At 45.7% G+C, this 26,857-nt stretch overlaps 2 long non-coding RNA genes across 2 annotated transcripts; one reads left to right on the forward strand and one right to left on the reverse strand.

Annotated features, from left to right (window-relative positions):
- The first annotated feature begins 1,484 nt into the window (after positions 1-1,484).
- LOC140912308 (uncharacterized) lies at positions 1,485-26,805 on the forward strand. The gene is made up of 3 exons (XR_012159268.1): positions 1,485-1,608; positions 7,067-7,191; positions 23,796-26,805. It is a non-coding gene; the product is annotated as an uncharacterized lncRNA (long non-coding RNA).
- LOC140912310 (uncharacterized) lies at positions 8,779-16,576 on the reverse strand. Its single transcript, XR_012159269.1, has 3 exons — positions 16,384-16,576; positions 9,703-10,476; positions 8,779-9,284 (listed from the first exon to the last, which is right to left on the reverse strand). It is a non-coding gene; the product is annotated as an uncharacterized lncRNA (long non-coding RNA).
- Positions 26,806-26,857: the final 52 nt, after the last annotated feature.

Raw genomic sequence — 26,857 nt, forward strand, 5'->3', positions numbered from 1 at the left:
CATCACGTGTGGTCAAAAATAAAATGGTTTTGCATCAAATTCTGCTCCCGGGTTCCCGGCTGGGTTCAATGGGCCCCTGAGGAACGCCTATTGTGTCTGCGAGAGCTGCAGCCTCTGACAATCCCTGCCCTATCTGTTCCAATGGGGGACTCAATGTCACAACCCTTCCAGCCTCAGCTTCCTCTGCTACATTTTCAGATTTGGGGGGATGCCAAGCTGAAATCCTGCCCCCCCGATGTGCCCTCAGATGGTCCTTAGGGTAGCTTTGGGGTTAGTCCTGGGACCCAGCTCTATCCTGCGCACCACTTCGTTTACTCAGGTCAGTGCTGTGGAGGGTCCCTCCCAGGTTTATCCAGCTTTGGGCTCTCACTCTTCTTTCCCCTAGCATTGTGGGACCTGAGCAGGCCCCGCTTCTAACAGTTTCCCCACATGACCTTACAGAGAACCATAGAGCTGTGGGGCTGCAAGGGACCTCGAGAGGTCACCTAGTCCAGCTTCTTGTGCAGAAGGAGGGCCAAGTAAATTTAGATGAGCCCTGACAGGGGTTCGTCTAACTTGCTCTTAAAAGCCTCCAGTGACGGGGATCCCACAACCTCCCTGGGAAGCCTGATCTGGAGCTGAACGACCCTGAGAGTTAGATCGACCCGGAAAATGGACCCCTAGAATCTCACCAACCTGTTGAAACACTTTGGACTCAAAGCTTCACCCACGAGCTGTGCATAACTTACCTGGGAGCCCGGACCTGGTGAGGATTCATTCCCTGGGACCTTGGCTACCGTCCCAGCCTCTGGATTTCTTAGGGGCTGGTTTGTGAAGGTGTCCATAGCGACTAGCCAATGTTCCCCGCTAGATTCTGTCTCGGGCAAAGTCCAAACCACGTCAGCAGCATCGTGCCCTGTCGGTGCCCCCACAAGATTATCTCCACGTTGGGGCTCTGCTTGTCTCAAGCCACCTCACATTTCCTGCCTCCGTTTTCTACATCCACCCAGCAGAAATTCGCCTTTCGCTTGGCTAAGGTTTTTGCAACCCCGAAGTGTCCAGTAACTTTAAGATCATGGCATGACCCTTTTCAGGGTATCTGGTACAACCAGTTGATCCCTGGACTCATCACCCGCTGGCTCTTCACCTCTATCATTAGAGGGCAGCAGAGAGCTCCTTGCCCCACAAATTGCAAAATGTTTTGATGATCAATTTTACCTCCATTTTATGAAAGAAAAAGCACCAGGGAGCTCGGGGACACACCCCCACTCCCCTCCCAAAGCTGGAGACAGAACCCAGGAGTCCTGGCTCCCTGCCCCCTTACTCTAACCCACTAGACCCCACTCCCCTCCTAAAGCTAGGAATAGAACCCAGGAGTCCTGGCTCCCAGCCCACCAGACTTCCCTCCTCTCCCAGAGTGCATGAGAGAACCCAGGAGTCCTGGCTCCCAGCCCCGCCTACCAGTGGCTATTAATAGCCTCTGGCTACACCCCTCCCATGACTGGGAGCCAATCTCCTTCGGGGTCAGAGCCCGGCTGCTGGGCAGGAGGAAATAGAAACCAGCTGAAGTTTTACTTTCGTTTCCCCAGGATTAAATCTTGGACACTGGCAGAGCGAGCTGTGGGTCAGGTAACAGATGGGGGCTGTTCCCCCCAGTCTATTCCCCTGGGGGGCAGGATCGCCCCCTCCAGTCGACACCTCCCCTTCCTTTGGGGGTCTGCGATTCTCTCTCGATCCTCTTTTAGCTAGCAATATGGCCAGCACCAGCATTGAGGTCAGCTGGGAGCACAGCGCCCCCCATGAGCCGGCCCCACATGAGCCCTGGGTTGGGACAGCCCAGCTTAGCCTCTGGGGAGCAGAGCAGACAGCCCCTGGGTTTGAAGATGGGGCTTGACTTGGGTCGCGTGAGTCGGTGGGTAAGAACCGCAGGACCATGGCACAGACCTGCCTAGGGAGGGTCATGGAAGCTCCTTCACTGGAGGGTTTTAAAAGGAGGCTGGAGCCACCTGTCAGGGATGCTTCAGACACAACAAATCCTGTATCTCGGCAGGGGGTTGGATTAGATGACCCTTGCGGTCCCTCCTAACCCTGCGGCTCTCTGATGAGAAGCCCCCTGCACTTCTGAGCCCGGGCCCTTGTCTCCCCTCCCCTCTGCTATGAGGCCCAGAGGTTTGCAGCCGAATTGGCAGCAGGATGGTTCCCCATGATTTATCTGACATCCCAGCTGTTTCTCTTCAGCGGAGAAATCAGGGCGAGGAGCCAGGCCTGCTCTTCGCTGTAATCGCCTTTCTGGGATGCTGTCCGGGGGCATATCCGGAAGTCCAGACACAGACATGTCAATTCTCAAGCCAGCCGGGACCGTTGTGATCACCTCGCCCGAGCTCCTGTGCTTGGTGCCCACAGGTGGCCAGGGCTCTGGGGTCAGAATCCCCCCGTCTGGCCCGTTCTTCCGCACCTCAGTGAGGGCAGCCCCTTGCTCCCCTCTACTTCCAGGTACCTGCCCCCGCCGCCCATTTCCCCAGAGTGGAAACGGAGGCATCGCAGACCGTCCCAGCTGCTGGAGGCCAATGGGAGGGAGAGCAGCGTGGGAGACCGCTGGCAACCGCGGGGGGCACCAGAGAGATTTCCTGCCCCTGCAGCAGTTTGGTGGCAGATGGGGAAGTGGTGGGGGGGAAGAGGAGTACATGGGGGGGGAGCTATAGAAACATCCCCCGTCCCCGAGCACAGTGGCTTTATCGTTTGCCCTTCAGTCGCTCCTTCACTTGTGCCCCATCCTGCAAAAGTCCACAGCCTCACCCCCCACCCCACCTCCACCCCTGGCTGACACATCCCTGCCCGGGCTCGTGGTCAGTCTCTGCAGCACCTGGCGTGACGGGGGCCCTGATCTCAGTCAGGGGGGGTCTGTGCAGGATCGACCACAGAAGCACAAGGAGCTGGTTCCCTTGTCCGCCTAGGGGAAAGATCTTTGCCTAAGCAAGTTTCTCACCTATATTCACTTCCAGAGCCTTCAACGCCCCCACCCTTGGTTGAAGGACCCATCTTTCTCAGCGTGCAAGGGCTCTGTTCCCTTCTCTGTGAGTGTAGTGATGGATGCCAAAGGTGGCTTCTCTCCTGGCTTATATCTCCCAAAGTTCATGTGAGAGAGAAAGAAAGAAAGAAAGAAAGAAAGAAAGAAAGAAAGAAAGAAAGAAAGAAAGAAAGAAAGAAAGAAAGAAAGAAAGAAAGAAAGAAAGAAAGAAAGCCCACATTTCAACTCAGACCCTCACCCCCCTTATAACTCTCATGCTATAACATCCTGACCTCATTATAACCTTAACCCTATGATAACTTTAACCCCTGTCCCTAACCCCAATGACACCACCTGATCCCTTCTGCTCTAACCCACTAGACCCCATTTCCATCCCACAGCTGGGATAGGACCCAGAATTCCTGGCTCCCAGCCTCATTCTCATTCCACATACCCAGGGTAGGTGAGGCTGGCTTTTCGCTGTGTGTCTTACCTGTTTGATTCTGAGCACCCTGGGCACCCAGGGCGTGAAGAACGAGAAGGGAAAGATATTAGGATGTTGGGGGTGTCATTGCTGGGGTCTGACACAATGTGTCTGGGGGAATGGGTGTCGGTACCTTCACCCACAGTTCTCAGGCCACACCCTCCTGAAACTATCCTTAGCAACAGTTAAAAATCTTAGCAGAGTCACTCTTCAGATTGCCCTCTGTAGATTCCAGAGTCCACAATCCCCATTGATCTGAGTGGGGTGGCTCAGGAGTGAATGCAGAGCTAGGGGCTAGATGAACAGGGGCATCTATGAAGGATGAAAGGGTTGGATCCCCCGGTTATTAACTAGCCCAATTCCCTCTCCTGCAAGCCCATATCTCTCTCTCATCCTGGGGAAGTAGGGCCCCGTCTCCCATCTCCACTCCACCCCACACTCACCCTGCACCAGGCTCATCGTCAGCAGTGTTGTGGCCAGGAGGGAGCAGAGATGCCTCATGATCCAGCCTTGCATGGTCCTGTCTTGGCCAAACCCAGCTGGCTCCATCGCTCCAACCAAAGCCCGGCTGGGAAACGAATGTGCCGGGGCAGGTTTTTATAGACAATGCTCCTGCCTCCGCCCTCCCCAGATCGAAAGAGAACAGATGTGACCCATCCCCTCATGAACCACTCAAGGAAACAAGTGCTGCTAAATTCTGCCTGTGAACAGGGTGCGACCGTTCTCAGTCTGCTCTATCTGGAATTGCCCCATAAACGGGCGCCCTGGAAAACCAACAAAAATGGTTTATGGTGGGGAGGCCCATTGTGATTTTCACTTCACTGTTTTGTTAGCAACTGAACGTGCCGAGAACAGCAGGTCAAGGAGAGTGCTCCGGCAAAGCTAAGGTTGTAATGGGGGTATGGTTAGCGTAGGGGGTTCATAGATTCTAAGGTGAGAAAGTACCACTGTCTGGGAAGATGACTGGGAGGGTGAGTTATAAATAGGGGATTGCTAAGCAGCGTGCTGGAGGCCGGGTGTCTGTGCGAGCTAAGATTATCAGCAGCACTCTCATGCTGGGGACAACTGACAAGATGAACCAGGACTGTAGAGATCAGGGTCCACACGCGTGTGGGCAGGGCGCGTTGCACAGGGGTTGGTCCTGCAATGTCACCCATCCAATCCCCAGAGGGGTGATGTAATGTCCAACACTTGCAATGTGATTGGTAAGTGGAGATAAAGGAAGAAGTTTGCTCTTCCACCGTTACTGTTATGGTTTCCTCCCCACTCTGAACTTTGGGGTACAGATGTGGGGACCCACATGAAAGACCCCCTAAGCTTATTTTTACCAGTTTAGGTTAAAAAACTTTCCCAAGGCACAAATTGTTTTTTTGTCCTCGTACGGTATTGCTTCCACCACCAAGTGGTATAGACAAAGATTCAGGAAAAGGGCCGCTTGGAGTCCCTTGTTCCCCAAAGTATCCCCCCAAGCCCTTTCACCCCCTTTTTTGGGGAGGCTTGAGAATAATATACTAACCAATAGGTTAACAAAGTGAGCACAGACCAGACCCTTGGGTTTTTAAGGACACTAAAAAACCATTAGGTTTTTAAAAGAAGAACTTTATTATAAAGAAAAAAGAAGCACCTCTGTAAAATCAGGATGGAAGGTAATTTTACAGGGTAATAAAAAGATTTAAAACACAGAGGATTCCCCTCTAGGCTCAACTTCAAAGTTACAAAAACAGGAATAAAACTCCGTCTTAGCACAGGGAAAATTCACAAGCTAAAACAAAAGATAACCTAACACATTTTTTTGCCTTTATTTACAATTTTTGTAATCTTAGATGCTTATTTTAGGTAAAGTTTTAGGAGATGGTTTTTCCTGCCCTGGTCCCTCTCTGTCCCAGAGAGAACAACAAAGAGAGCACAAACAAAACCACCCACGCCCCCGCCCAGATTTGAAAGTAATTTTTTTTTTCTTATTGGTTCTTTTGGTCAGGTGCCAACCAGGGTATTTGAGCTTCTTAACCCCTTACAGGTAAAGGAGGGATTTTAGGCTACCCTTAGCTGTATATGTATGACAGTTACCTATTGCTGTGATGTTGGGAGTTCCTGTCCCAGACCTGCAGCAGAGCTCTGCAAAAGCGCATCTCTCTCACCAACAGAGGTTGGTCCAGTAAAAGATAGGACCTCACCCACCTTGTCTCTGGATTTAGCCGTGCGATGGCAGAGCGCAGAGAACAACTCTTGTGTCAGGCCTGCACGGACCCCTCGCCCGAGATTGGGGTCCCCGTCGTGCCAGGCACTGCACAGAACCCGCCTCCCCGTGTCGTAGATCAGGGCCCTTGTCATGCTGGATGCTACACAAATCCCCCTGGCTGAGATATAAGACAGAAGATACCAGCTGCAGACAGACAGACCAGCAGGCAGGGCCGCACCATGGACCAATGATACAATGTTGGCCACTGTGGCAGACTTTGTTCTCTCTTTGTTCACTGTCACTCACCCACCGCCCTGGTAGAACTTCCCTGCTGGACACTCACTTGGCTGTGGTGTGGGGGTCTCAATACACCAAGCCCCACGGGCTTTAATCCTCCTGCAGTTGAACAGAGTCCAGGAACAGCCCCTGGCTGGGTCCCCAGGTGCCCTTCAGGGGCCAGATCCTCAGTCTAGCACCCCCTGAGAGCTGAGAGCCAGCAGTCCCACTGCCCAGCCCCTGGGGCCAGTACTGAGCCCTCAGACTTCCCTGTAGCTTCAACTCACGCTCTACTGATGCCCCCTTTGTGTAGACACTGTGAGTTTCCCGTTGAACTCCTTAGAGAAGGAGGAGGAGGAGGGACAGGCAATAGGGAGATTCGGGGCAAGGCAAGCCGGAACCTCTTTCCGAGTTCTGAGCAGTCTAGCCACTCCCAGCCGTCCAGCTCTGGCGAGCCTGGTCCAAGGGAGGGAACATCAGATTAGTACTCAGTTTGCTTCAATATTTCAGGGACGCTTCTGTTCATTTACTACTTCTTTAATCAAGCTAACGAGTTAGTGAAATGACCACTGGAGGTACGGTTGCTGACTGCATCTCATTCCCCAGTAACGCTGGGCAGGGTGGGGGGGGCCCTGCAGAATACTTTGTTCATATGCCCCAGGATGTTCCATGAATGCTCCATAGAGATCACGAGGGAACTCTCCTGGAAGGAATCTGCAACGCTCTGCCAAAGGTTTCTTGGGAAGGCTGCCTTGTTTCTTCCCCCCGGGTAGGACGTGTTGCCACGCCACGGAGCAATGACTTCAGCAGGCACCATTGCAGCCCACAGGCTAGTAGCATACGGACCTGGTCTGCAGCTAGATGCATGCAGGAGCTGCTTCGTGCGGCCTCAGTTACCCTCAGAAGCGAGATATCCGCTACGATCACCACCGCTTGTGGAAAACCCTGCCGGTATTCGGTACAAGAGCTCTATGCTCTACCCCCCCCACATCCCAACTCTCCTCCTCCCCGCCCCCCAGGCCGTGCTCACCGTGGCTGCGGCTGCCACCGTGCTCCGAGTCCCAAAGGAGAGTGAGAAAGTTGTTTGGATCAAGGGGTGTAAGTGCACGGACAATAGCTGCTCTGTCCATTGTTGCGTTAGCAGGTGGAGAGGTGGCCTGGAGGGTCTCTTCATGCACCCCGACGGAGCGGCTCGGCCAGATAAGGAGGAAGAGGAAGAAGAGGACAAAGGAAGACGAGGTCCAGGAGCCTCTGGTGCTTCGGCATGTGAGCAGAGGGCACGGAGGGTGGCGCTCAATGCAGAATGCTGGGGTGGAGTGCTTGGGGACTGCTGCAGCCCCGGAAGACACAGGGAATGGGGGAGTGGAGGGAGGTCCCGGATTGCTGTTTCTGCTCTAACTAAGCTCTGTATGATTGGAATATTCAGACAGAATTCAAACAAACCTCAAACATAGGCCTTTGTTTCAGAGAGAGATTCTTTACATTTGTATCCAGGGTTTCGTTGTCGAGCGCAGTCACTCCCATGCAGCAGTCGGCAGAATGAGGTGTGATTTCCCCCCCCCCCGCCTCTCCAACGCCATTTCTCTTTCTATCAGGACTTGTGCCCCTGTGCAAGAGGAAAGGATTTGATCCCCTTTGCTTATGACTTCTCTGAAGCCACTAGCTCTTATGCAATCAGTTGTAAATACATTTCAGTAGTACTACTCCACATGGGAGGTGGGTATAATAGGCTCCGCTTCTCCCCCACCCTGCTCTGCCCCTTCCCCGAGGCCCCCACTGCCCGCCGCCACCTGGTTAGTCCCTCCTCACTCCTCTCCTCCACTCCAACCCCCCTCTCAGGAGGACCCCACTGCTCTCCTCTCCTCACCCCTCCTCCCCCGTGAGACCCCTCCTGCCACATCCTTCCCTCCTCCATCCCTCTTCCCCACGAGACCGCCCCACTCACTGAGTCCCTTCCTTCATGCCAAGTATTTCCCAGGAAACCCACTTCAGACGTATTGTCCCCCAAAGCCCTTTGAAGTTCCGAAGCCTTCCCAGATATTGCTTTAGTCAGGCCTGGTCTACACTTAATATTTTGATCAAGCTCCATTGCTCAGCGCTGTGAAAAAACTTGTGCCCTGAGCTCTGTAGCTCGGTCAGCCTAACCCCCCGCAGAGACATAGGTAGGTTGACGGGTGAAGTCTTCTAGCTTCAGCCTCCTCGAGGAGTTACACACAATTCCACAGCGACACAAACCTAGCTGCGTTTGAAGTACAATGCCCCCCGTAAAGGTCTTAAATGGAAGCCAAGAAGGTTAATTTCATAAGGTTTGTCCAGGATACTGCAGGACATCGCCATAGCTGTCACACCAAGTGCTGGGAGTTGGGGAGTACGACAGCTGCCTTTCATTCAGGAAAAAGGTCAAACTCGGAACCCAGACCTGAAAACAGAGGAGTCATTTCTCCTCCAGCCCCAGAATCAGACGGACACACACATTAACAGAGCGCGGCTGAGAGGACCGGGTTAATCAGCACTCCCAAGCTGTCACCCTCCTATGCCATGGGCACCGCACCGGAATAGAGGACACCTGAGCGGGCGGGGTCGAGCAGCCCTTTCTATCTGCCACCCTCATAGGCCCCAGGTTCAGCACGTCCCTAGCCCCGCTTCACGTTACTATGGCTCTGGTCGTAACCCACTTGATGAGCAAACCCCATGGGATTTTGGGGCGCTGCAGGGATCTTTAGCTTAGGGATGAGGAGCGTCGCTGCAGAGCGAATGAGGAAGACAAAAAAACACCCACAAGGGGAAGACAGAGAGAGAGAGAAGCAACCAGCTTAACCATGAAAGTTATTTATTGCAAGGTAATAACCTGGGGAGCCAAACAAACAAAACAGTGATCATATTAAATCTAACTTAAATTTGATTATAAAATTCAGGTTTAGAAAACTATAACTGATCACATAAGTGTCATGGTCAATGTGCATGGAGGGCGAGGAAGGCCTGGTGAGGGATGGGGTCCCACTCGAGGAGAGGGGTCAGAGAGTCAGCCGCAAAAGCACAGCAAGGAGAAGGAGCCTGGGGATTGTGGCAGAGGGACCAGCACTATTCCAAGTGATGGTGGTAGACGGACGGACACTGCTCAGAGTGATGGTGTTAGGGGGACTGGCACTGTTCAGAGTGAAGATCACCACTCTGAAAGTCACACCAGGCACATTCTTCTGGATCCAATCGTTGTGGGCATTCGGGCGGTTGTAGACCGCAGGGTAATCGGGAGAAATAGTAAGTACCCTATTCACTTCTCTCACCAGTAACCAGCTCACAATCCCAGCAAGGTACCAGGTCCCATCCTTTTCACACACCAGGGGTCCCCCAGAGTCACCCTAGAGACAGGGAAAGAAATAGGATTGGAGGAGGGACCAGCCTCCATCGTCCACAAGGGCCATGTTGGATTCTCCATCTATTGATGGCTTCATATCCCACTGGCTCCCTTTCTGGGAGATGCTTTACCCAGACACAAGTCTCTGGGCTCAGGAAAGGGGTAACTGGGTGCGGTTGTGGGCTGGGTTATACAGGAGGTCAGACTGAATGGACGAACCCTGCTGACTTTATACTCTATGACGCATCCTCAATTCCAAGGGCTGACTTGTCTAAACACTGGGGAGTGAAGTCAGGGCTCAGCCCCTCCATCCAGGCCCACTGTTTGATGGGTCACCCCCTGCACCCCAAACACAACACCAAGTGAACAGGGCGAAAGGGCCAGGAATAGTGGGGGCCCTGATCTCAGACAGAGAATCTCACCCAGGCAGTCCCTTTATAGCCTTCCATGGACCCGGAACACATCATGTCATCTTTAATGGGGTTGTCACCCTCTGGCTTTTGTAATCCTTCCCGGTAGCGATCATTGCAGACCGTGGAGTCTATGGTGAGCACCTCCAGCTCCTGCAGAATCTCCGCTCAGGGAGAATTCACTGAAATGAAAGGCCCGAGGGTAGGGTGACGCACATGGCATGAGTGTTTTAAAATTTTGAGCCTTGTCTACACAAAGTTGGCCCTGATTTGGTTCAGTGGGTTTTAATCTGAGCAGATGCTGCTCAGTTCCAGGCCAGCGCTACACACATGGCAGTAAAGATATAACTAGGTGTGTGATTTGATAATGCTGGGTGCCAGCTGGCGGCCACCTCTGTCTATGTATTCCAGGATCACATTAGCCGTTTTGGCCTTAGCATCACACTGGGAGTTCATGTTCAATTGATTATCTTTTTCAGAGTCTCTTTTTCCCAACAGCGAGTCCGGCGGCTTGTAAGTAAGGCTGACATTTGTTGTTCCTAGATGGAGGCATTTTCATTTAGCCGTGTTAAAACACAGAGTGTTTGCTTGGGACCACCTCACCACCTGATCCACATCGTTCTGAATGAGTGACCTGTCAGCTTCATTCTTTACCACTCCGCCAATTTTGTGTCATCTGCAAACTTGATCAATGATGTTTTCTTCCAGGTCATTGATAAAAATGTTAATAAAATGTTGATAAATGCAAAGTAATGCACATTGAAAAACATAATCCGAACTATATACCTAAAATGATAGAAACTAAATTAGCGGTTACCATTCATAAAAGGGATCTTGGAGTCATTGTGCATAGTTCTCTGAAAGGATCCACTGACTGTGCAGTGGCAGTCAGAAAAGCTAATAGAATATTAGGACCGGATAGATAATCAACCAGAAAATATCACAATGCCACCATATTATAGCCAATTAGTTCAGTTTATCATCCATTTGTCATTGTATTATGTGATGTTATAGACAATTTATATACTATTTCATAGATAATCAAGGTATGCTAAATAGATTTAAATTGTAGGATTATAGAAGTATTGGATTGCTAAGTATTTAGGGGTGATGAGTGTGTATTAGGTATATAAGTAAAGTATGGCTGAAACTCAAGGCCTACAGGCTGAGAGCTGTAAGATTTTCACTTAACCATACTAGGCCATAGGTTTAAAAATGTTTGACATGAGTGGGTGACCTAGGAATAACCCTCTGTTTACAAGGTCACAAGGTCACTGAATAACATTTACGGAAAATGGATTGTAATAAACCACAAACGTATTGTCTAAGACCACGAGATACCTGATGGTAACATCTTTGAATGTCTGTCCGGACTGCAAGGTACATGTCATGCATAAAGGCAAATAAGAATGAGAGGAACTCTGAACAACGTATAAAAATGGGGTACCCCCACATTCATGGGGTGTGGAAATACAGATAAAGGAAAGTGTGCTCACACCTTCATGCATGTGCATAAGGTGTTAGGCGTAGTTAGAATTACAATACATCAAAAGTTCCCTGGTTGGATAAAAGTAGGAATACCCACTGGAAAAACCCCAGCAGGAACTATCCCTCTACTGTTGATCAATTGGTGAGAGGTCCATCGGACCCTAGAACATCTTTGAGCATGTGAGTATTGTTAGAGGGTTTTCCCTTCACCCCCTTCCCTGGTTCTTGTCACGCGGACAGAAAGCAGAAGACCAGAAGTCTGAGGTGCAGGCAATGCAATGTTTATTGGGGTTAGTTTCCAGCAAGCGTGTCCATAACTCCGATGCCGCAGAGTCTTGTGTCCCAGTGTCCCCCACTCCTTAGCAGGCATAATTAGACCTGCAATGCACGCCCTCAGTCCCACCCCTCGCAATTTATGGTCATGTTCTGTTTTGGGGAGTCGTGAGTCTGGGGTCTTCATCCCACCTCTTTTGTACCCCATGGGAGGGGTAAGGAGTGAGGTTGTGCTACGGTCAGGGACAGGCCATGTGGTGTTAGAGTTCTGCATTCTACAGGCCATTACCCTCTGATCCCACTGAGGGTTACCAAAAGAAATGACACCATCTGCTCAAGAAACTCCCTGAAAAAGCACAGGAACAAATCTTCACAGACACACCCCTAGAACCCCGAGCAGGGGTATTCTATCTGCTACCCAAGATCCATAAACCTGGAAATCCTTGACACCCCATCATCTCAGGCATTGGCACCCTGACAGCAGGACTGTCTGGCTATGTAGACTCCCTCCTCAGGCCCTACGCTACCAGCACTCCTAGCTATCTTCGAGACACCACTGACTTCCTGAGGAAACTACAATCCATCGGTGATCTTCCTGATAACACCATCCTGGCCACTATGGATGTAGAAGCCCTCTACACCAACATTCCACACAAAGATGGACTACAAGCCGTCAGGAACAGTATCCCCGATAATGTCACGGCAAACCTGGTGGCTGAACTTTGTGACTTTGTCCTCACCCATAACTATTTCACATTTGGGGACAATGTAGACCTTCAAACCAGCGGCACTGCCGTGGGTACCCGCATGGCCCCACAATATGCCAACATTTTTATGGCTGACTTGGAACAACGCTTCCTCAGCTCTCATCCCCTAATGCCCTGTCAGGGTTCCCTCCCCACTCTGAACTCTAGGTTACAGATGTGGGGACCCATATGAAAGACCCCCTAATCTTATTTTTACCAGCTTAGGTTAAAAACTTCCCCAGCGCACAAATTTCTTCTTGTCCTTGAACAGTATGCTGCCACCACCAAGTGATTTAGACAAAGAACAGGGAAAGGACCACTTGGAGTTCCTATTTCCCCAAAATATCCTCCCAAGCCCTTACACCCCCTTTCCTGGGGAGGTTTGAGATTAAACAAGATGAGCACAAACCAGCCTTGGATTTTTAAGGCCCAAAAAACCCAGTGAGATTTTTAAAAAACAGAACTTTATTAGAAGAACAAAAAAGATAAGAGAACAACTCTGTATGATCAGAATGGAAGATAATATTACAGGCAGTCCGATTCAAAACATAGAGAATCCCTCTAGGCAAAACCTTAAGTTACAAAAAGACACATTTCCTCCAGCACAGTGAATTTCACAAGCCAAAACAAAGAAAACGTAACGCATTTTCTAGCTAGATTACTTACTAACTTTACAGGAGTTGGAGGGCTTGCGTCCTTGATCTGTTCCTGGCAAAGGTATCACACAGACAGACAAAAGCCTTTTCCCCCGCTCCAGATTTGAAAGTATCTTGTCCCCTCATTGGCCATTTGGGCCAGATGCCAGCCAGGTTACTTGAGCTTCTTAACCCTTTACAGGTGAAAAGACTTTGCCTCTGGCCAGGAGGGATTTTATAGCACTGTATACAGAAAAGTGGTTACCCTTCCCTTTATATTTATGACACTCCCCTACTCTACTTGCGCTACATTGATGACATCTTCATCATCTGGATCCATGGAAAAGAAGACCTTGAGGAATTCCACCAGGATTTCAACAATTTCCATCCCACCATCAACCTCAGCCTGGACCAGTCCACACAAGAGATCCACTTCCTGGACACTACGATGCTAATAAGGGATGGTCACATAAACACCACCCTATACCAAAAACCTACTGACTGCTATTCCTACCTACATGCCTCCAGCTTTCATCTAGACCATGCCACACGATCCATTGTCTACAGCCAAGCTCTAAGGTACAACTGCATTTGCTCCAACCCCTCAGACAGAGACAAACACCTACAAGATCTCTATCAAGCATTCTTAAAACTACAATACCCACCTGCTGAAGTGAAGAAACAGATTGACAGAGCCAGAAGAATACCCAGAAGTCACCTTCTACAGGACAGGCCCAACAAAGAAAGTAACAGAACACCACTAGCCATCACCTTCAGCCCCCAACTAAAACCTCTCCAACGCATCATAAAGGATCTACAACCTATCCTAAAGGACGATCCCTCATTCTCACAGATCTTGGGAGATGGGCCAGTCCTTGCTTACAGATAGCCCCACAACCTGAAGCAAATACTCACCAGCAACCACACACCACACAACAAAAACACTAACCCAAGAACCTATCCTTGCAACAAAGCCCGTTGCCAACTGTATCCACATATCTATTCAGGGGACATTATCATAGGGCCTAATCACATCAGCCACACTATCAGAGGCTCGTTCACCTGCACATCCACCAATGTGATATATGCCATCATGTGCCAGCAATGCCCCTCTGCCATGTACATTGGTCAAACTGGACAGTCTCTACATAAAAGAATAAGTGGACACAAATCAGACGTCAAGAATTATAACACTCAAAAACCAGTTGGAGAACACTTCAATCTCTTTGGTTACTCAATTACAGACCTAAAAGTCGTATTTCTCCAACAAAAAAACTTTGAAAACAGCCTCCAATGAGAAACTGCAGAATTGGAATTAATTTGCAAACTGGACACCATTAAATTAGGCTGAAATAAAGACTGGGAGTGGATGGGTCATTACACAAAGTAAAAACTATTTCCCAGTGCTAATTTTCCCCCTACTGTTACTCACACCTTCTTGTCACCTGTTGGAAATGGGCCATCCTGATTATCACTACAAAAGTTTTTTTTTCTCCTGCTGATAATAGCCCACCTTAATTGATTAGTGTCTTTATAGTTGGTATGGCAACACCCATTTTTTCATGTTCTCTGTGTATATATATCTTCCTACTGTATTTTCCACTGCATGCATCTGATGAAGTGGGTTTTTGCCCATGAAAGCTAATGCACAAATAAATTTGTTAGTCTCGTTCTTTTTGCTGATACAGACTAACATGGCTGCTACTCTGAAGTATGACACAGTTATAATTATTGCATAGGTTTGGTAGGATTTCTACATGCCTGGGTAATAGTAACTTCACTTATTGCTTTAATAAAACTTGTCATACAGATAAGACTTTGAACTTGCGGCTGTGTCTCTGGTCGTTATCTTTGGACTTTGTGTGTTCCTAGAGCCTCCAAATTTGAGAAATGCACCAGAGGCAAGTTCACTCTGTTGAGCTTGAAATTATAGCAAGCAAAGCTGAACCCATAGTGGTGTAATACAAGATTACCAAATTCACAAAATGGCACTCCATCTGGGACTCTAGAGAACACAGAAGAAAAAGGAGAGAAAAGACCACCTTATATAACAAGGGGAAAGCTTATGTACCCCTACTTGTGAAAGTCAACTGATAAAAATCATTTCAAGCAGGTAGAATTGTGTTATGCTCACAGTAACTAACAGAGGGAACTTGCTGGTTTTTGCTTGTTTCTGTGTTTTGTGTGCTTGCTATTGCATCATTGTGGGGTTTTGCTTGACTATGTGATATTGTAAGAACTCAGCTCAAGGAAAAATGTAAAGAGGAAGTATCCTCTCATTGATACTGCACATATTGAAAATGACTAAGATGTCTTATTGATGAGTAATGTTTAAGGGGGAAAATATCATAGAGTGGTACCAAATAGAAAAATTGTGTATGGGTAGAAGGCCCTATTCTGGCATAGCAGAGAGAGGCAGACAGTCAGCCATCACTAAGAAGCTCCCCAAAATCTCCTAATAAGCTCCCCAAACTCTTAGCCTCTACCAATGGAGGATCAAGGAAAACTTTGTGGTGTTCCCTTTATCACTGCCCCTCCTCTCAGTGTACTTTGTAATCTGGCTGCTGACAGGTGAAGGGGAAGGAAGCACCACAAATACTTCTCAGCAGGGGTAATACCCTATAGAATATTTATTTAAATTAGGGAGCAACTAAGGAAGGGACACCTTCCCAATAGAGAACTCCTAAGAGAGTCATTGTGTAGAGGGGTATTTTAACAAACAACCAGGTGCTTAAGCCACGGCCAACTTTTGGGATGGACTATCAGTTAATTTGCTTACTGCTAGGAACAGTTATTTAGTAGATCATGTAATAACTTAGCTTAGTTAAGGGAGGAGGGGTGAACCTGACCCTGTGTGCCCTGAACCTGATCTTTTTCTTGGAGCATGGGGGTGAAAGTCTGTGAAAAACAGGCAGTCTGGAAATATGTGCACCTTGCAGACTAATGACCGAGAAATCACAAAACCGCCTCCTGTTTTGGCATATCTTGTAACCTTTGCTTTTGCTCCATTAGATCAGCTATGTAATACTTTTGATTGGCATGTTTTTGTAAGTTTTGGGGTATAAAAGGGGAATTTTGAGATAAATGTAAAAAGGTGTATTAAATATAAGGGTAGGTTAAGAAAAGAGCATTTAAAAGAGTTAAATAAAAGAGAAATATATAAATGAAACTGTTTAGTAAGCACATGGTAAAAATATAAAGGTTGGTTAAGAAAGAAACATTTAAAATGTTAAATATAAGGGTAGGTTAAGAAAAGAACATTTAAAAACATTAAATAATATTGAAAAATAGGTTAAAAAAAGAACACACATGGCAAAAAATGGAATTTACTAAAGCAGAGACTGTTTAGTAAGCACATGGTAAAAAGTATAAAGGGAGGTTAATAGAAAAGCATTTAAACTATTAAATACAAGGATAGATTAAGAAAAGAGCATTTAAAAAGAGTTAAATAAAAGAGAGAGAACAGGGCATGAAAAGGGAAAAGAAAGCCCCTTTGCAAAGGGCAAAGATAGACAGCACATGGTTGAGGCAGAGAGTGAGAGAGATCTTACCCTTCCAGGTGAGTCTGCTGAAAGAGGCAACTTCCCAGGTTCAGAGCAGCTCAGACTTGTTATCCCCGCCTTTAGATAGGTGCAATCAGATGTTGTTCTACAACAATGTCATAGAATTCATTTTCCTGAACCAATCCTACAGTCCCAAGGGTTTTAAACAAGAGCCATCTCCCTTCCCCTCTCCCACTCGCCCCCCTCCCCTTTAACTGCCTTATTCTTATCTAAAAAAACAGACCCCGAGCATTTTCCCGCCGCATAGCCCTTTTACACAGGGGCTTTAATAAAAATTAAAACCATAAACCCTTTGTAACAAACAATTTTTCAGTGGTTTCCCCCTATGTTTTAGACTAACATGGGTCATTGTTTAGTAAGAACAATCTGAAGCTGCGGCAAAGCCCCGGCTAGCAAAAACAGTGTCTCTGAGTCAGTGGATCAGGGATAAGAAGGCTGCTTCTTCCCCAAACTTTTTAACAAATGCAAGTAAAAGTTACATGTAAAGGGATAAAGCTCTGCTTTATAAACAGTTTAAAAGACAAACCTATATGAAGACACATTCCTTCATTTTGCGCATGTTTCAATAAAAAGTGAGCATGCAGAAACATCCCAGGGTTAAAAACATAGAGAACCTGTTTATAAAAGTAATGTATAGTGATAAAAAAGATTTCCCCTATGTTTTAGACTAACAGGGGTCATTTTTCGTAAGAACAATTTGATGCAGTGTGCTTTTTCAACAAAAACAGCATCTGTGAGTCAATGGATCAGAGATCAGAAGGCCCGAACATAACAAGAAAGCCCTAGGCCTGCTTTTAAAACAAAATTATACCAAATACTTGTCGAAATAAACATTTCCTTTCATTATGTGAAGAAGACATTGCTTTGTAACTAATCTTATTAACAATGTAAAATAAAAAAAGAAATGATCTCAGGGTTAAAACCACAACCACTTAGTTTATAAAAGTAATTTGTTAAAGCTTTTGACAAATAGAAGTGAAAGGCTTGTGAAGGGATAAACACTTTAAGAGTGTTTCCCGATGTTTTTAGTGAGAACAATTTTTAGATTAGTGGATTAGAAAAGAAGGAGACCACTTTGAAAAACAAGTCTATCTGAAGAAGCAATTTTTCATTTAGCCCTTTTGCATATGTGTTTCAATAAAAACTGAGCATGCAGAAACAACCTAGGGTTAAAACCACAGAAAGCCTGTTTATAAAAGTAATTTATAGTGATAAAAAAGTCCCCCCACCCCATGTTTTAGACTAGCACTGGTATTTTTTAGTAAGGACAATTTGAAATGGCAGGCTTTTGCAGCAAAGCCATGTCAGCAAAAACAGCCTCTGTAAGCCATACACCCCTCTAGTTCTTGCGCTGTAATAGAGTCAAGGATGGACAGGTGTCTAATGCTCGATTGGCACACTGGACCTTGTTGTTGCAGGGCAAGGATATAATAGTGACCCCAGTACAGATCTTATCTCCATTACCACGTTCCCTGTTGTATTCTGGGAGCCCTCCTGTGTGCCCAGATGTTGATCAAGGGAAATCCTTGACCCAGTTTTTCACATTAAAAAAATGCCATGACTGTATGTAATTGATCCCATTTAACCAATTCTAGCTCTCATCGATATCTTTTTCCTTTTATGAATGTAACCCTTCTGCCCGTCAGAGTTGGCAGCAACAAGGGCCGGGTTCAATATCTAGGGGATCCATTCCAATAACACAATGCAAACTGGCTCGAGCCCCCACCCAGTGACCTGGGACAAATATATACCACCCCCGCTGGGCGCCTCCAAGAGGCAGTACGTCCCCTCTCGCAAGCACATAGTCTGAGTGTAGCAAAAAGCCTTTTAATAACAGAGAGAAACAATGTGGCATTATGTTGGGGAAACACCACCAACAGGATTCCTAACACAACCCATGAGCAAAAAAAAACCACCCCAGGCAAATTGGGGCATGCCCTTTCCCTTTGGTTCTTGAGTCCAGCAATCCCAAATCACCCAAAGTCCCAAAAGTCCAATGACCCAAAAGTCTCTGTCCCTGGTTAGGGCAGCCCCAGAGTTCAAAAGTTTATCTGCGGAGCTTTACCTCCCAACCTGGGTGGAGATGGGGGTGGGGGTAAGAGGCACCTTACGTGATCTGAAGCTGACCGCCCCACAGCTCCATAGGCCTTCGCTCCGCTCGCCGCCCCATGAACTGCTTCGCTCAGCTCCACAGCAGCTCCCGCCGTCCTATGGACTGCTCCACCAACCTGTCCACAAGGCACTCTAGCCATCCCTCAAACTGCTCCACAATAGATCTTCAGGCTCCCCCACTACTTAACACAACAGTCAGTGATTTCAGCTCTTAGGCAGTTCAGCTCTTTAGTGAATTCAGCTTGTCGTAGGGGAGCCCCAGTGCTGGTGCACTGTCAGCCCAAAGTGAGCTTAGCAGCCTATAACTAGACTTCTAATAAAATCAAAATTAGCTCTGATATTCCACAGTGGAGAGAGGAGGACGTGCAATCAGCATGTAAGGCCCTCACCAAGGGGCCCATGCCACCAAGTATTAATACTTGTCCCCAGCCTCTCTCTCACTACAGAGTTTTGGAACCCATGACCCTTGCCTAGCGAGTGCTACTTAGTTGATGGTGAGTCCCTCCATCATAACAAAAGGCCAAGTACAGTTCCAAGCACAGTTCCCATAACCAGGGTAATAACAATTTATTCTTCCTGCCCCAATAACAGAGACACTGGGGATCCCACAGCAGCCAAAGTGACCATTTGGGCAGCTATGGCCTCATTCTAGGCGGGGTGGGTGTGCCTATGCAAATGAGATCGGCCCCTGAAGTTCTTTTCCACAACTTGCCACACCTCACCACCAGATGTCAGGGTGGAGCTCATCCTGACACAGCTTACATGAATAAACCTTTAGATTCTAAAGGATTGGCAACAGCGTGATTTGTGGGTAAGATCTGACTTGTATATTGACCTGGGTCTGCTGCTTGGTCCTTTGGGATTGAGAGAACCCTTTTTTTTTACTGGGGTATTGGTTTTCATAACCATTGTCCCCATAATGAGTGATACTGGGAAACTGGAGTGTCTAAGGGAATTGCTTGTGTGACTTGTGGTTAGCCAGTGGGGTAAAACCAAAGTCCTCTCTGGCTGGCTGGTTTGGTTTGCCTTGGTGTGCATAGAAACCCCAGCCTTGGGTGATAACTGCCCTGCTTTAAGCAATTTTTCTGAGTTGGCACTCTCAGTTGGGAGGGATAGCTCAGTGGTTTGAGCATTGGCCTGCTAAATCCAGGGTTGTGAGTTCAATCCTTGAGGGGGCCATTTAGGGATCTGGGGCAAAAATTGGGGATTGGTCCTGCTTTGAGCAGGGGGTTGGACTAGATGACCTCCTGAGGTCCCTTCCACGGCTAGTATTCTGTAATACAGTAGAACCTCAGAGTTACAAACTGACAGGTGAACCACACGCCTCATTTGGAACCAGGACTATGCATTCAGACAGCAACAGAGACAAGAAACAAAACAAAAATACCCCACAAAAAAGCAAGTACGGTGTTAAATGTAAACAGCTAAAATATAAATTGAAAGTTTTAAAAAAATGTACAAGGTAAGGCAACTGTTCCTGTGCTTGTTTCATTTACATTAAGATGGTTAAAAGCAGCATTACTCTTCTGCATAGTAAAATTTCAAAGCTGTATTAAGTCAATGTTCAGTTGTAAACTTTTGAAAGAACCACCACAACGTTTTGTTCAGAGTGACGAACATTTCAGAGTTACGACCAACCTCCATTCCTGCGGGGTTTGTAACTCTGAGGTTCTACTGTTGAAGAAAATGAGGAAATGCCTTTTGTAGATTGGAAAAAGATCTCTCCCTTAATCGAGGAATCCGGGGGTAGGGGGCAGGAGGAGGATGTAAAACATATGTTATAACTGGAGATAAATCTGCACCAATAACTGATGGAATTCCATATGGATTCTGGGACAACAAAATCAAATGTCAAAGCTCAGTAGAAAGTGAAGCACTGATATGTGTAACCAAGATTATGAAAATGAAGGAGAGTGTAAAGCCCGTATCCAACTTAAATCTCTGGGAAGTGTAAAAGTTATTAACAAATAATTGATAGTAGCGGTAGAGGCAAAAGCAGTGGGGAAGGACTATGGCTCACAGGACCCGGTGGAATGTGGAGTTCTACGATAGCCCTTGCCAGTGGTCTGACCGCTACACCCATACCTGCTGTGCTAAATTGATCTAATTGGCAAAGAAGTGAAGTTAGCTATTGTAAGAAGACAAATGTCACATCTACCTTTCCAGTGCTTCTTGAGGATAAGGTTACTGTTTATTCACCGCGAGTACAAGTCATTGACAATTTAAGTATCAATATACAGGACAACCTTTATGTTCCCAGAAGGAAATGAGAAATTAATCCTTTTTTGGAATTTTAAACAGTATTACAAGATTATTTGGAATAGGAATGCCAATGCCACGCTCTCTGGAGTGGCTCACGGCCGTGAGTGCCTACCTTGGGGCAGACTGTCAGAAAACAGGGAAGACATCCCAAGCTGGTGGTATGGTCTATAATTAGATTTCACCAAGCCAGTGACGAACGTAAACTCCTGGATCACTGTAGCAGTCTTACCAGGGAGTCACAGACAACCCCTTAGATGCTGCAGTGTATCTTGCCACCCGGGCAAACTGGACTTTGTGATAAAAGGTCACTTAAAGTAGAAGTCACACCACATCAGGTTGCTCCCAGTCCCAAGGGACCAGTCTCTTACCCCGGATAAATTGGTACTCTGGACCTTACACCAAAGACAACACTGGTAGCCAATTCTATAATAAACTAACTAAAGGTTGACAAGCTCAGAAAAGGAAATGAGCGTTATTGAGAGGTTAAAGCAGGCAAAATATAGGCACAGGTAAGTCACAGTTTGTAAGTCCAAATGGTGGCAGTGATGTAATAAGCTGACAGTTTCCAAGAAGTCTTTCCAGGGTACCCAGATTGTCTCTGGGGATCTCTGCTTTGCATCTGGTACACTTCCCTGGAAGAGTCCAAATAGTCCAGAGATCCAGGATCTGTCCTTGAATCCATACTTATAGCTTCTTCTCACAGAAAACAGGCTGACACTTGGACTTTTCCTTTGATGATGGAGAGTGAGAGGTGCATTTTGAGTCTTTGACTTCCAGTCATCGCACACAATGGCCACTTGCTTTGAAATTAGCACTTTTCTGTTAAAGTTCTTTATTTGCATTCCACAAGGCTTCTTTTTTGTTTGCCGGGTTATTTAGTTACGGGGGTATACACTATGTAAATGTTTGCTACTACATTGTAATGCGATATAGATAAGTGAAAATAATGCAAGTAACGTCCCATTAGTTTTCATGAAGCTTAAACACCAAATACTCTCTTATACATTTAAAAATCACTTTGCTCTATACTAGTGCACAAGTAAATTAGTCTCGGGCTTCCGCATGACCTAGCACCTGGTCTGCCAGCATCACAGGTGGATACTGAAAAAATTAAAAGACATATTAATTACATGGCATTACATCAGAAAGAAGCTAAGAAAGTAATTAACCCCATGTTACCGAGAATTTATGGTTTGGCAACTGAAGAATGACTTATGGTGTATAATATGCATGAAATAACCAAAATATTCAATTATACACAGATTCAGATTATTCAACTGGTAAAATATAATAATGATCAGGGGGAAAAAATCACATGGGAAAGGAAATTTTTTGTGCAGAATATGGTGAATATGTAATAGACACTATTGATAATACCTTTCAATTCTTGGAACTGAGAAAAGTGCCAGAATTAATTAGGGATAAACAGATCTTGAACTGGTATTGTCCACACTGTATTCAAAAGCATGGAGGAGAGAAAGTCAAATGCCAAATTAAATGTAAACAAATATCATTTTGTGCAATTAGAAACTTGGTATCTGTGTTACCACATCTGAATCATGACACATATTATTTAAGTAACATGTGACATTTCAAGGTCCTTATATGTCTCGTTCATGTGATCATTGCCCATGTTCGATCCAAATAAGGATGTATTGGATCAATTAGCCACTGTCCACCCTATTGGTCACCTAGAAGACAGCATCTAGAGGAACAAGTGCATCTGCTGGTGATGTACCATTACCATGCCCAAACACAGAGAGTCCTTTTAAAAACAGCATCAATGGATCTGTAGGTGAGCTGTGTTTGAGGTAACGACCCTCCTATATGGCCCGCTGGAAAGGTAACAACAGAACCTACTGAAAGTCAGTGCAACACTTGTATCACGTCCAGTGCAACTAACTAAATTAAAATCTCCTATGGAGCGGGTGACCTATAATGAAGTAGGACAATAATGGGTAATAACTAACTGCAAAACTTCTATTATGATCATCTTAGAAGTCTGGTCGCAAGTCCAAATTTCTGTTTTAAGCCACAAGTACCTACAGTTGTCGGACATGCAACAATACCTCCGGTACCCGATTTTGAAAATGAAGCAGTCATTCTTAGCAACCCAGATTATCAAGTTATAATTAAGACAAGTGCATATATCCACTGTGAAATTTACAGCTAAAACAGTTGTTAGAAAGGAAAGATGCACATGTAATTGAAATTAGTAATGTTATGATGTGACATTGAGCCAGAAAGGGTGAAGCAACTTATAGGCTACATGACCCAAATTCAACCTTTAAAGACATGTTAGGGAAATATGTAAATCGCAGTTAGGGCTATTCCTTATAAATAGCTAGCAAAGCCATGTTAGATAGACATGAGCTTTGAAATGTAGACTTGTATTGTTAAAGAACTGGAAGAAGATGGTGATTGCAGTAGTCTGTGTTTACCTATATCTTGTTAGAGGTTAACAATGTAACTAAACAGTTCCTGTCTGTTACTATAGTCTGTTAATTCCTCAGAGTTTCTTGTTAAACCCTGGATTTGTGCTGGAAATGGCCCACCTTGATTATCATACACATTGTAAGGAGAGTGGTCACTTTAGATAAGCTATTGCCACCAGGAGAGTGGGGTGAGGGGAGAGAAAACCTTTTGAAGTGATAAACACGCATTTTTTCATGGTCTGTGTGTATAAAAACCTCCTCACTGTATTTTCCACTTTATGCATCCGATGAAGTGAGCTGTAGCTCACGAAAGCTCATGCTCAAATAAAGTGGTTAGTCTCTAAGGTGCCACAAGTCCTCCTTTTCTTTCTATTAATTCAGAGATCAAAAGGAGGTGTTAACATTTAGATGAAGTGTAAATATAGTAATATCATTGTCTTTATTCCTCTTTGAAGTATGTTGTAAGCTACCTGTAAATGGCAGGAGATGGGCAATTGTCTTATGCTAATCCATGCAGCTAATTATGTGTGGTGCTTAGGAACTAGAAGGTCTTACTTCAAAGCCACAATTGTCACCTATTATTCCCCCAAGGAATGCCTGCTGTCCAGAGGCTGCCAGAGAACTACAAAAGGAACTCCTGGGCCCTGATCCTATTATCTCAGATCTGCTTAAGTTTCTTCAGGGAAGAAGTCACAAGACTGAGGTCTCCAGCTCCAGTCTGGATCACCCTGATACTGGACACTGGACTTTAACCTATGGAACCAATTCTGAAAGAACTCTTTGCAACTCTGAGGCTCACCATTGCTGCTGTGAAAATGACCTAAGAATGTTATTCAAATACCTGTATATATAACGATCCTTTAACCAATACTCTCTCTCTTTTTTCTTTTTAAATACATGCTAGTTTAGTTAATAAGAGTTGGCTGTAAGCGTGTATTTGGGTAAGATCTGAAATATTCAGTGACCTGGTGGACAATGTGGCCAAACCTTTGGGATTGGTAGAACTTTTTATAGGATGAACAAGATTTTCAGCAATCCTCATCATATTTGACTTGGCTGTCTGGGTGGGAGCCCAAGGGTGGGTTGCCTTAAGGGAACTGTATGTCTGGTTGCTGGGTAACCAGTAAGCAGGGACTATTTTTGCCTTATGTTATACGGGAAGAAAGATCAGAACCATAAGTTAAAAAGAAGGTCAAAACCCATTTTTGTTCAATCCAACTGATTTCCAGTCCCCTTTTAGCTACTGTCACCTCAGCTGTAGCATCTATAGCTGATGTTAGAGAGGACAGTATTTATGAAGATATGCACTAACATAAACCCACATCAAGTTCCAGAACCTCCATATGCTTCTGTTCCAAAATCCAGGAGAACAGTAGTTTCATAGATAGTAACGTCAGAAGGGACCATTATGATCATCTAGTCCAACCTCCTGCACAACGCAGGCCACAGAATCTCACCCACCCACTCCTGCGAAAAACCTGTGTCTGAGCTATTGAAGTCCTCAAATCATGGTTTAAAGACTTCAAGGAGCAGAGACTCCTCCAGCAAGTGATCCGTGCCCCATGCTACAGAGGAAGGTGAAAAACCTCCAGGGCCTCTTCCAACCTGCCCTGGAGAAAAATTCCTTCCTGACCCCAAATATGGCGATCAGCTAAACCCTGAGCATGTGGGCAAGATTCACCAGCCAGACACCCAGGAGAGAATTTTCTGCAGTAACTCAGTTCCTACCCCATCTAACATCCCATCACAGGCCATTGGGCCTATTTACCATGAATATTTAAAGATCAGTTAATTACCAAAATCATGTTATCCCATCATACCATCTCCTCCATAAACTTATGGAGTTTAATCTTAAAGCCAGATAGGTCTTTTACCCCCGCATGAGCTGATATCTGAAGAAATAATTATTCCCTAATAAGTATAGAATAATGAAGTTACAAGTATACACTTAGATTTAATTGACATATAGGGTTTAAGTACATATAAATGGTAAGTTACTAATTACAGTGTTTGTTGTGTACCACAGTATGCCTTTTTTTGGAGGGCGGGGGGTCATAATATTCACCCTGTCAAGGCAGGGGACAGTAGTCAATTAGTTCATTTTATCATCCGTTTGTCATTGTATTATGTGATGTTATGGTCAATTGATATGCTATTTCTTATATAATCGATGTATGCCACATAGATTTAAATGGTAGGATTATAGAAGTATAGTATTGATGAGTATTTAGGGGTGATGACTGTGTATTAGGTATATAAGTAAAGCATGTCTGAAATGTAAGGCCTACAGACTGAGACCTGTACAATTTTAGTTTAGCCACACTAGGCCATAGGCTTATGCATACTTAACATAAGTGACAGGTTTCAGAGTAGCAGCCGTGTTAGTCTGTATCCACAAAAAGAAAAGGAGGACTTGTGGCACCTTAGAGACTAACAAATTTATTTGAGCATGAGCTTTCGTGAGCTACAGTTTACATAAGTGAGCAATCTAGGAATAACCCTATGCCCATAAGGTCACAAGGTCACTGCATAAGATGTACCAATAGGAAAAGTGGATTGAAATAAACTGCAAATGTATTGTCTGAGACCATGAGACACCTGATAATAACATCTTTAAATATCTGTCCAGACCGAAGGGTACATGTCATACGTATAGGCTAATAAGAGGAACTCTGAACAACTTATGAAAAATGGGGTACCCCAACATTCATGGGGTGTGGAAGTACAGATAAGGGAAAGAGGGCTGACACCTTCATGCAAGTGCATAAGGTGTTAAGCATAGTTAGAATTACATGGGAGGTTTAGGTTGGACATTAGTGTTAGGATATAGATATTCAGGCCTGTCTGTAAAGGCCTGTACTTTAAGAATTTAGGTGTATTCTTATCACTTGGCTAGTTAGAGGTATAAAAGAAAGAATCAAAATCACTGTCTGCTGGTGTAAGGTCCTTCTCTTATTGTGACAGTCTGAGGCCCTGTTCTTAGGCTAAGGCCTAAGCGAAAGAGGCAGCCATAAGCTGCAAAGCGACCAGTCACCTCCTCACATTCCAAACTAGTCACATTGAAAGAAGGTGCTATTGGGCTGTTAGGAATACAATCCTGTCCTGATAATGCCTATCACCTCCAGAAAAAGGGAAGTGCCTAGAAAATGTAAAAGGAAATTGAGGTTGATAGTTTTCTGTCTGGTAAGAACTCACTTATCAATAGACACAGCTGGGAAACCCTTATGTCTTTATAGATGTAGTTGTGAAATCCTCACTTCTGTATTGTTTGGTCATTATAGTTCCCACTTTGCTATTGTTTATTGGCATGGTCTCTGTCTGGTTCTGTGATTGTTCCTGTCTGCTGTATAATTAATTTTGCTGGGTGTAAACTAATTAAGGTGGTGGGATATAATTGGTTAGCTAATCATGTTACAATATGTTAGGATTGGTTAGTTAAATTTCAGTAGAATTATTGGTTAAGGTATAGCTAAGAATATTACTATATAAATTAGGGGCAAACAGGAAGTAAGTTGGGATTCGAAAATAAGGAAAAAGGAACTTGTATTTAAGCTTGCTGGAAGTTCACCCCAATAAACATCGAATTGTTTGCACCTTCGGACTTCGGGTATTGTTGCTCTCTGTTAATGCGAGAAGGACCAGGGAAGTGGGAG

The sequence above is a fragment of the Lepidochelys kempii genome, chromosome 6, assembly GCF_965140265.1.
Source record: "Lepidochelys kempii isolate rLepKem1 chromosome 6, rLepKem1.hap2, whole genome shotgun sequence".
In the NCBI taxonomy this organism is placed as follows: domain Eukaryota; kingdom Metazoa; phylum Chordata; order Testudines; family Cheloniidae; genus Lepidochelys; species Lepidochelys kempii.